Source organism: Lolium perenne, chromosome 2, assembly GCF_019359855.2.
Source record: "Lolium perenne isolate Kyuss_39 chromosome 2, Kyuss_2.0, whole genome shotgun sequence".
Classification (NCBI taxonomy): domain Eukaryota; kingdom Viridiplantae; phylum Streptophyta; class Magnoliopsida; order Poales; family Poaceae; genus Lolium; species Lolium perenne.
Window position 1 is genome coordinate 203,549,604 of NC_067245.2, and position 11,779 is coordinate 203,561,382.

Genomic DNA, 11,779 nt, shown 5'->3' on the forward strand with positions numbered 1-11,779 from the left:
TGTCAAATATTAGACATTGTAATTAAGGGGAGAAGAATGGGCTATCACTTCCAATATGCCATTGAATAAATCCACAGCACATAGTGCACTGATGAATATTTATAATTCTTGCCGCAAATTGGAAGTATGGGTATTATTTTACTTATTAGTGTGTGCAATCATGCAAATTTACCAGTCGTCTTAGTATTCTTGCATGTAAAATGAAGACAGAACCATGTGCCTGGTGTGATAAAGAATCAAACAGAGTATTCTCTATTGATGTAGCTGGAATAGAGTAAGAAACCTACTCGGGCTAAATCAATGCGAAGAGCACATGTCCTAACTGGTAGAAATAAAATACACCTCAGCTATTATTACCTGTAGATATCTAAATATGTACTCACATCAGGTGGAAGACAAATACAACAGACACGCTGGAGGGCTACTATGTATTGTCGATTGTTTTATACTGGAAGCGACGATCCAGTAGCGTCCAGTTCAGAAAATAAGAGCGACAATAGATTGCAACATGAGAAATAGTTGAGGTGCTCATGGAGAATTAACTATTGAGTTTTTCTCCTGCTTTCTTACATTTTGTATGCTCGTGGAGAACTAACTAACAGTAAGGGTTTCATTAGTGATTGCACTGACCTGTCCAGCCTCAGTATCATCATCATATTCTTCATCCTACATGAAAGCAATAATGATTCAGAAACAGTTTCGAGTCTCACAAAGTCTAACGGGAATAGTAAAATAAAAAAATAGCTAAATAGCTAAAAAAATGGAAGATGAACAAAACACAGCTGACTCCCACTGCAAGAGAACAATCTACATAAAAAATCAGAAAACATATGCAAGAAGAAACATGGATGTAAAGAACCTTATGGTGTTTTGGCAGGCCAAAGCCTAAGGGGCAATATATCGTGTAGGTACCATTACATCTCTATATATACTGCATAAGGTTTACGCCACGTAGTGCCTATGCGTCTTTAGTAGGTATACGGTCAGTATTAACAAATGTATGCATGTGTTTGATGGCTAACGGATTACTACTGGACTGCCAAATTTCAAAATCAGTATCTCTGAACATGTGTTAGAACTAAGATGAGACATATAATGCACGCAAGAATTAGATGAATTTCTGAACAGCTGTTAGAACAGGGACACGTACCTACACCCTTCTTGCCGGAAGTACATCTGGCTGGGGCGATGAAAAGAAGACAGTGGAAGGAGAAAATGGTCGTCGACGCTGCCGGGCACCGGTGGGACAGAATGCACATGGACTTAAGACAGACCCGCGCTTGAGGCCACCGTTTCCCGTTGAGTTTTCGACGTCCAACGCCACACAGATGCCCGAGATGGCTCCGGGCGTTGCTCGAATCGCCCTGGAGCGCCAAGGCTGCCGCAGGAGGTGATGTGGCCCATGTAGCTGATGGGGATATGTGAGGGCGCAGTGCAATGAGCTCTGCTTTGTCGCAACCCCATTTCCATACACAACACAGTTGCATTTCTATAGCTAATAACATGAACACAAGTTCTGAAACCAAGGCGGAAAGGAAGCCCTGCAAAAAAGAAAATTAAGGATATGGATGGGTTGATAGAGTGCAAAATAAGCATAGAGAGACCTGTAACACATAGATAAAACCACCCAAAAATAGTTATAGAAAAATTGGCTTGTAAAAAACTCAAAACCCAGAACAGGGGAACTGTTCATTTCTTATTTTTTTGCATAGGGGCAGGGAAACTATTGACGACCATAATGAATTGAATCTAAAAGGTGGATGCTAGCATAGGCAGTCATACACCATCCAAATCTCTGAGTAGATGTTTTCTATCGAAAGAAGAGTATATTAAATTGCATAGTAAGGGTAAGAAGCACACTCAAAACTGAATTACATGGTAAGAGTGTTTTCTACCTTTTGAAGCCCCCCTTTGTTTCTTGGCCGTCAGGCGATGTCTACAGCGAGGTGTGCTTCCTAACCATAGAGGAATGGAATGCTCCAGCTTGCCTCTTCCAGACATCAGAGAATCACATGGATGTAGTCCCACTTCTAATACTCTTCATATCTCGTCGCTGTTCATCGTGATGGCACCCCAGCCCTTCCATTCTGCAATCAACCACTCAACAAAGTAGCACACATCATCATCCTGTTATAAAACAGTGTGCATCAACAGCCTGTAATAGGAACATAAAAAATTCTAGAAACAACTATTTCATGTAAAAATATATGTCTCCATATTCAGGCCTTGTGAATTCAACATTGATAGGCCCACTATTCCAGTTTGCTGGTCTATATACAACATAAAACTTATGTAGTAGGCAAAATAGAAGAAGTTCATGGACATCTTATGACCTAACTGATACATAAAATTAGCTCACCATGTCTATCAGATCCATGGGAAGCAACATTTGAAAACCTAATATCTTGAGAAAAATAATGTGGCAAACCAGATTCTACTGTGTTACTGAACTCCATGAACACATCACCCCCTCCAGCCTCTCCGGAGATAAACCTTGAGAAGCTGGGAAAATGTTACCTCCCGAAACAAAAGTATGTGGCACTGTAACATCCAGGACATACAGTTCATTAAACCTCGATATCTCTGGTAGTACAGATCAAGCCAAATATTAAGATTCTACTACCATTATATCAGCCTGCCTTCATAGGGAATCTTCAGCAAGATGACCCAAAACATCTCCACAATCGGCCACCATAATAAGCAATTTATATCTGTCTAAAAAAGGAGTGTCAACATTACGGAAGAAAGAAATCTGAAAGGTCAAAGATTACAATGACTATGCATAAACTAAAGATGACACTGTGCAGGTAATTTTGCTAGCACAATCATTGTTAGTAATGTTGTAAGCATCCTCATACACAATTGATTTTTTAGGTGCTTTACCACATGAGAAAAACCATAGTGTTTGATTGGATAGTATTCCATCCATAGTGATCTCACATTTTAATTGCTTGTACTGTTAGCCCTACATATGAACCGCTTCAAAATGGCGATAAGCCAGAGAACTGTAAGTTTACCGAAATTGTGTATGTATTCCCCAAATCAGATCATATTAGACAACCTTCAGGTATACAAAAAGATAGAACAGGAAAAACATTCAGAGAATTACATTGTCTTCCTCTTATTCTCTTGACCAAGCAATTCAAAATCAGAGTGGAGGAAGGGGTCTTCTTCGGTTGCACACATACTCTGAAATTTGCACACAAACATGGATAGAAATATACCTGACAACACTCCATGGCTGCAGGACATTGGATATCAAAATCCTGCATTTCAAGGAAAGAAAACACTTGATTGCAGGGGAAAAAAATATCCTTTGACTGAAGCCACAATTCCTCCATGGTATAAATAAATTGACCAAGAAAAATGCGTTGGCATGGCATACAAAGAGATGAGAAGTAAAACTGAATCTTTACCAAATAAATAGGCGTCAAGTTGAGAGAACCAACACCAATGGAGTGGAGAGGTGATGTAATATTTGAGTCTTTAGAAACTTTTATTAATCTGCATACTACTCGCAGACTTCTCTACCAAAAAAGCACACAAGTTAATCAAGATGAATCAGCCAACTGGAGAAAATATCATCAAATGCGGCCACCTTTATCTGGAAGACAATCTGTGTCTCATGCTCTTCTTTTGTCAATAACATGTCACAGTCCATGATCTTGTGAAGACCATTGATTTCATAAGGTGTGGGTACTGTCGTCTCCAACAGCAGGTTCATTGGTTTGCACCACTGTTTTGATGTTTCCCTTTCAATTGAAATAGCATATAGGTCTCTGCAATGCCGCAACCACTGAAAGAGGCAAACAAACCATTAATATGCAGTTCTGAGTCAGTTCAACATAAGCTTGAAATAGGAAAAATGTAAAACAGTGAATTAGTCATTGAGTGGGTTGAATCAGGCCTTTATATCACAGAAAAGTGTTTAAAGTCAGAACAATCAAATTGAAATCTTGAGGAGCTTTCCTACTGGAGCACATAGCTTAAATGGTTGAATCTAGAACCAAAATATCCACATATCTTTGTCAAGAAAGAATGAACTATCGAAACTGTCAATATTATGTACTTTCGATAATAACAGCATATTACATTGTAATACCTAAGCACAATATATGTTTTCACTGATTATACTAACACACGCACAAAAGACCCTGAGCTTCAGCTGTACCTCCATGCCATCAGTGTCGTGTCTTTGTCTGAATCAACATTAAACGACCCATCCTTTTCATTAGGAGATTCCTAGAAATATAGACGTGTTCCACTGCTATGAATCATTTTTGTAAGACAATCCTTTCCATGGATATAAGAGATGCAATGTAGCATACCTGAGATAATTTATCAGAAATAGTCCGTTAAGAAATTTTGCCATCATCCACTGAAACTCAATCCTTTGACTCATCAGCGGGAGCTTTACAAAACATCAGCTTCAGTCAGACATTTAGGAAAAATCAATAGAGAAACAGAAGAGAGAAGATGAGATGGGGAAATCACCTGGCCGCACAGCTGAGGCTTTTGCTTTGTGCATCAATCGATGCATGTCCTCAAGAATAGTGGATGCTATATACTCAGATCTGCCAAAAAAATATTATGTTTTATTATAACAGGAAGACTGAACACTCAGGCTAAATATGCAAATCACAGCATTTTCCATCATTGTAGATTCCTACACCGGCCGTCAATTGGCAGCTATTAAGATTACATAAAGATGGATGATTTTTTCCTTTTCTAGAAGTTCTAATGATTGCCTTTCTTTGATAAAGGCTCATGTCAGTAAGTCATGTATTAGATTAGATCTTCCAAATATAAATGTTTAGTCTGATGCCTATATAATCATATATCAGTAGTGTTGACGGCAAAGCTTTCGAAGGCAGTGTCTATTCAAAATGTAGTAGTAGTTATTGGAAGAATTATCTTATGTAGCATCAAAACGATAATGTTAATCTAGGGAACATGAATCACCAAGGCATGAACATAGTGAGGCACAAAGTTGTTGCAACAATGCATAGATCATCCCTGTTTTTGAGGTGTCCTAATGCATAACTGGAAAACCAAGAAACTAAAGAAAGCAAGAATCGATTTTCAAGCGCCACCAGCATATGAACATGCATGGCCCTCACCTTTGATCATCCAAAGAAGGTGGTGAATCATGATCCTCATCCTTGGCTTTGCCATCATCTGGAGATCGTCGTACACCGAGACAACCGAGAGACCCCGCAGCAACAACCGTTTGTCCTGGCACAAATATTTTTGAAATCAATAGAATAGTATAGAATCTGTTATTCTATACCTGAAAAAATGTTTGGTAAATTTAACCATACAAAGACCCCACTTGAAAATCATCAAGACGTGTAATAGCTGAAGTGTAGACATTTGTTGCTACTATACTCAGCTTTCTTGAACTATGCACGCATTCGACTGTTGTGATACCAATGAAAAATCCAGAGTACAAAATTAAACAGTTATGCAGATTTAATAATTGGTCTACAATAAACTATGCATGCACCGCTAGTCTGATGAAAGCATACAGTTAAGCCTGCATATCCCTTTCCTAAGGAAATCAATTATGTATCAATTCAATTCCACTGACCCCTTATCTAACTCTCCACATTTTCTTGCCCGATTCATGTCTAGTGTTTCGCTGAAACTATTTGCTTACCTGAAGCTAAAGGCCCTCATACATAGAGACGATCAAGAGACCCAGCAACAACAGTTGTTTGACCTGGCACGTGCATATTCAGATAACGCTCTGGAGCTAATAGCATGCTGGAGCAGATCACCATGACCCCGGATCCACCTCCCCTGTCTCGCCACTGTCAACATCGCCACATGGGCAATGCCCCTCGATCACGCTCAGGTAAACATACGACTTGCCGCCCTTTCCTTGCCGCCTCCGCACGATCTTATCTCATCCTCCAACCAGCTCACCACGACCCTCCGGCCGCAGTGGGAGGCTGGGCAAAACACCACCAGGCAGTGTCCTAAAATAGATGTAGTATATGCCTAAGATTCAAACCAGTATAGGCGCCTCAAATACAACCAAGAAACCGAATTCACTCACCTTGCAAGAGACCCCCGCTGCAGTAGGACCTAAACTCCTGCAAAATGTGATCGAAATCCCACACAGAGGACAAAACGCTGAACAAAATTTGTAGAACCCTACCAAACAATGCCAAGACCTTGCATGTCTCGCCATATATCTACATTAAAATCAAATCAAATGGAGGGTGTCAACATCATAAGGCTCGAGTGTTTGACCACATGACAAACAAAAAAGAAGCACCGCGTCGTGAGCGCCAACTTACCGGGTCAGCTCTCCACTCTGCATCCACGTCAGGTCCTCTCATGTGCCCCTCACCACCATCCCCCGGGCTCTGCCGCCTTCTAGCGCACCGGAGCGTCCTTGTTGCATCCTTCTGCGATGGCCGGCGTCAGGGAAGAGGAGGAAGCCGGCCACGATTGGCAAGGCGAGGCAGGCGTAGGCTCTAGGCTGAGAGGAGGCGGAACCACTGCAGCGAGTCATGGTCACCACCCCAATCCGGCCGCTCTGCCGGCACCCACGCGCACGTCCTCTCCTCAGCTTGAGAAAGGACGGACCACGGGATGGCTGCGTCGGCTCCTCCCATAGCCACAACGCCTCTAGAAGGAGAGGAGGGCGCTGAGGTCCACCATCGTGCCGCCGGCCGCGCCGGGAAGGAGAGGAGAGCCCCGAGCTCCTCATCCCCGCCATCCTTATCTCAGGAGGCAATGGGGGCGGGCGCCGCTGAGTCTTCCGCTGGCTGCAGGGGCGCTCTAGGCCATGGCGCGGCTGGTGCGGCCAACCGCCGAGCCCGCCAGACCTGTGGCCGGCGCGGGCGCCCCGGCCGCCTACACCTCGTCCTGGGAGAGAAAGAGAGAGGAAGCACGGCTGGGACAAATACAACAGGAATAAATCCAAAAGAAATAGCTGGGGGGATGAGATGGGGGCATTACTTGGCTGACGGAAATCCCGCTGGTCACCGCCAGACCTGTGGCCGGCGCGGGCGCCTCCATCCTCGCTGTTCCCTGATAGTCGTCCCGCATCCATGTCGACCGTGGCGCCGCCGCCCAAACTACCACAGGGCGCGCGGTGATCAGATCGGCCAACGTCGCCGCCGCCACCATGACCCCTCTATCCATGTTGTCCCGCCTCCACGCCGATGCGTCGCCGCCACCCCAAACTCCCCCTGAGGTCGCACGAAGGCCATTTCGACGCGCGCCGCCGCGATGCCATGTCCGGGTTGGGAAAGTCGGTGTGATGTCGCCTGCGCCCCGCGTCGTGGCACAACCTCACGAGACGCGGCGCGCCTCGTCGTGCTCATCGCCGGCGGCGTGGCGGAGCCTCGCGCGGCGTCTGGCGGAGGAGCTGCCGGCGACTCGCGTCGTCGTGCTCGTCGCCGGCGGCGTGGCGCAACCTCCCGAGACGCAGCGCGCCTCCTTGTGCTCGTCGCCGGCGGCGTGGCGGAGCCTCCCGAGACGCGACACATCTCCTGCTCGGCGGCGGCGTGGCAGAACCTCCCGAGGCGCGACCGTCGTGCGGCGGCGGCGTGGCGCAACCTCCCGAGACGCGGCGCGCCTCGTCGTGCTCGTCGCCGGCGGCGTGGCGGAGCCTCCCGCGGTGTCCGGCGGAGGAGCTGCCGGCGACTCGCGTCGTCGCGGTCGTCTCTGGCGGCATGGCGGAGCCTCCCGAGAGGCGCGTCTCCCGAGATGCGAGGCGCCTCCTCGTGCTCGTCACCGGCGGTGCGGCGCCTCGTCGTGCTCGCGGGCGGCGGCGTGGCGGATCCTCCGGCGGCACGACGTGCCTCCTCGCGCTCGTCGGAGGCAACCTCGCGGAGCCTCCCGCGCCGCGCCTCCTCCTCGTTGCTCTGTCGTCTCCCACGGCGATTTGGAGAGAGAGAGAAGAATATGAGTGAGAAGAGGGAGCATGTGACACGTTTGACCACCGCACCGCCCATCACATGGCTGTGGACCCTACCACGAAGAACAAAAGGCTACACACACCCAGGCCTAAAACGAAAACTAACACCACTGGAAGAATCAGACCAAACAGAACCGACAGAAAATGCAAGACGCACCAAAAACTGGACACAAAATAATAACAGAGGAGGTTGAGCCACGTGTTAGCACCACATTAATCCGAAAAAAAAATCAAAAATCTGAGAAAAATCAAAGCTGTTCAGGTTTAGTATAGTAGTTATGAGGTGGCTTTGGTTTCAAGCCGCACACCTCATACAAACTACCAATATGATAAAAAAATAAAAAAAATGGCGCAAACTTAAGCAAAATCGACGGAATTCGATCAAGCGCCGAAATTTATACAAATTTAAAGACAACATTAATAAAAAAAACAACTAAACCAACATAAATTTAAATGCCTAACGGTGGTAGAAGCTATTGTTGTTGTCATCGTGGAGTTGTCATCGACATCGAACGCCTCGTCCTTGGGCGGCGGCGGGTTGTTGCAGCCCTGGCCGGGGTCTCCGCGACGCTGGGAAGGCACCTCCACGTCGAGCTCGACCAGGATCCCGAGGCGGCATGTCATTGAATGACGTGAGCATTGCCGTCCGCTATCTCGGGAACTCCTCCAGGTCATCCGCCATGCACCTAGCTAGCGGTGTACTCCGCTGACGACATCCAAGGCGCCTCTTGCTTCGGCTTCTTCACACGCCAAGAGCCCCCAGATTCCTCCTCCATCTTTGGCCCAGCGAGGCGCAATTTCCCGGTCGGCGGCGATGGCACGTGCTTAGGGATGTAGAGGCGGACGCAACTACTTAGCGTGCCATGGAGAAAGACATCAAGGAAGAAGACGATGATGCAAATACCATCACCCACAACGCCCACAGCCATAGGGGTGGGGTATAGGTGAGGCACCACTCGTTCCCATGCACAATGTGCTTGAGGACCACGTCCAGGTTACGGCCTGGCGCCCCCATGAGATCGTGTTTGTCAGGGTGTTCTTTTTTGGTGGTGGTGGTCCGTTGTCGCCTTAGCGCATGAGCTCCATCAGGTGGCGCTGCCGGAAGAATGACTCGCACATGACGGCGTTGTCCAGGTCCCAGCGGGGATCCGCTCGCTGCACCAATGTGAGCTCTCCATAGTAGTGTTGGTGGGCCTCCGCCACCCGTGCAAGACCGCGCGGCTCCAGCGGGATGGGGATCCCTACTGTGTTGAGCCACCATTCCCCTGGTGTGTGCATATCCGATGTGGGGCCATGTAACACACCTCGTACAGTGCACTGTCTTCCCCTTCATGAAGGTTGTGGAGGCCAAGACATTCGCGGTGGTGCCATCTCCTTCGTACCGCTCGGCCATGGCCTGGTTTGGTGGTGGTTTTGGTGGCTGGTGGGAGAGATGACGACGAGGTTGAGGCTAGAGTGGTGAGGTGAGTGAATGAGAGTGACAAGAGAGCGATATGGGTAGACCTAGAGAGAGGGTGAGAAAGGGTGGAAACCATCGTGAAGGTGCGCGGAAACAGTCGGGTAGCAGCGCACTGACGCCATCGCGGGCGCAGTAGACGAGGCGTGAGCTACGACTATCCATCACTGTCAGGTGGGACCCATCATGGACACGCGTCCGTCCATGGGTTTGTGCTGGCGTGAAATCGTAGTACGCAGACACGCTGTTGGGGAACCCCAAGAGGAAGGTGTGATGAGCACAGCATCAAGTTTTCCTTTAGTACGAAACCAAGGTTTAATCGACCAGTAGAAGAAAGGCGTGACTTCTGAAGGTGTTGCTGGCTGACTAGTGGCAGGACGCACTACCGGCGTCAGCAACAACGTGGAACCTGCACATAACACAACCCAAATACTTTGCCCCGACTTACAGTGAGGTTGTCAATCTCACCGGTTTGCTGAACACAAAGGATTAGACGTATAGAATGGAAGGAGATGTTTGCATAAAATAAACAAAACATGATTGCAATTGAATTTATCAGTAAAGGAAATAGGACCGGGGTCCACAGTTCACTAGAGGTGTCTCTCTATAAAGAAATAGCATGTTGGGTAAACAAATTACAGCTGGGCAATTGATAGAATATCGATCAGTACATGATAAGATGATTACCATGATAATTTGGTATTGGGCATTACAACATAATACATAGACCGTAATAACTGCGTCTATGACTAATAATCCATTTTCAGGTTAGCGTCTGCACCCCTTCTAGTATAAAGTTTCAAGCAACGGACTATCGCATTAAGCAATGTGTGTAAAGTAAACAATAGAATTATCCTTGGATAAAACATTGTTGGGTTATCTCTAGTAGAAACATCACATCTACAACCTTAGAAGTTATAAAGTCACTTTCCCAAGAAACTAGAGGCATGAACCTACTATCGAGCATAAATACCCCTCTTGAAGTCACAAGTATCCACTTGGCCAGAATTTCTACTAGCAACGGAGAGCATGCGAGATCACAAATAACATATGACATGAATATATAATCAATCTCAACATAGTATTTAACATTCATCGGATCCCAGCAAACCAAACATAGAGGACTACATAAGGATGATCTTGATCATGTAGGGCAGCTCACAAGATCGATACATGAAGCACAAGGTGGAGAAGACACCCATCTAGCTACTGCTATATATGGACCCATAGTCCAGGGATGAACTACTCACGCATCACTTCGGAGGTGGGCATGGCGATGTAGATACCTCCAGCGATGATTTCCCCCTCCGGCAGGGTGCCGGGAAGAGCTTTAGAACCCCCCGAGATGGGTTCGGCGATGAAGGCCGCGACAGAACTTTTCGTGGATGGAGGCTCGGGTATCCAGGGTATTCTCGAGAAGATGTATAAATAGGCGGAGGATTGAGGTCGGTTGGGCGCCTGGTGGCCCCACACCTGCCCTAGGCGCGGTCCAGGCCTAGGCCGCGCCTAGGGGTGGTGTGGGCGCCCTGGTGCGTCTCTCCGTCCCCCCTCCGGACTTCGTCTTCGTTTCGGTAAAATATTGACTTCGGCTTTTGTTTCGTCCAATTCCGAGAATATTTCATGTAAAACTTTTCCAAAATACAAAAAAGCAGAAAACTGGAAACTGGCACTGTAGCATCTTGTTAATAGGTTAGTGCCGCAAATCATGTAAAAGTGCAACAAAGTGTAAACAAAACATATATGAATTAGTGTAAAACAAGCATGGAGCATAAAAAATTATAGATACGTTTGGGACGTATCAGTTTGGTGCGTCCTAAGAGCGTCAGAAGTGAAAACGGCATGTGTTGGCCCATAATTTGTTTTTTTTTGGGTGGGGGGACGGCTGGGCGAGATATTTGGTCTCCCCGCCCAAGCCGTTTTGGGGGATTTAGGGGGTGAGTGGAGATGCTCTCAAAAATTCCAAAATTTCACTGACCTTGGATAGGTAAATGAATATCAGTGTCGACGGCAAAGCCATGAAAGAAGAAGAAAAATAGGATCGACAACATCCTAGAGCCTGCACGAAAAAGACAGCCGTATCAGACAGTCGATACCCACCATCCTCAAAAATTAGTTACCGCCATATCTAAATTACTGATTTGACCTCCAAGTCTATGTCTATATTCCATAAAATTTACAGGATTCTATATCCCATCAATGTGACTGTGACCTATCTTTCACGGATGTAGAGGCCGCCGCCACCATGATTGCCCCCCCCCCCTCGCAATTTCTTGTCACGCTCAATCGACTGTTGATGGCCCCAGGGTACCATTAAGGGCCAACTTAATTCATAGGAATGTTGGAGGAAAACCACATGAATAGGGAATTTTCATTTGGTGGCACCATTC

General features: G+C 46.8%; 1 long non-coding RNA gene across 1 annotated transcript; it reads right to left on the minus strand.

The window, feature by feature from the left end:
- Positions 1-1,904: 1,904 nt before the first annotated feature.
- Positions 1,905-4,429, minus strand: LOC127321234 (uncharacterized). Its single transcript, XR_011751043.1, has 5 exons — positions 4,329-4,429; positions 4,172-4,242; positions 3,417-3,779; positions 3,225-3,266; positions 1,905-2,715 (listed from the first exon to the last, which is right to left on the minus strand). It is a non-coding gene; the product is annotated as an uncharacterized lncRNA (long non-coding RNA).
- Between the last annotated feature and the right edge of the window lie 7,350 nt (positions 4,430-11,779).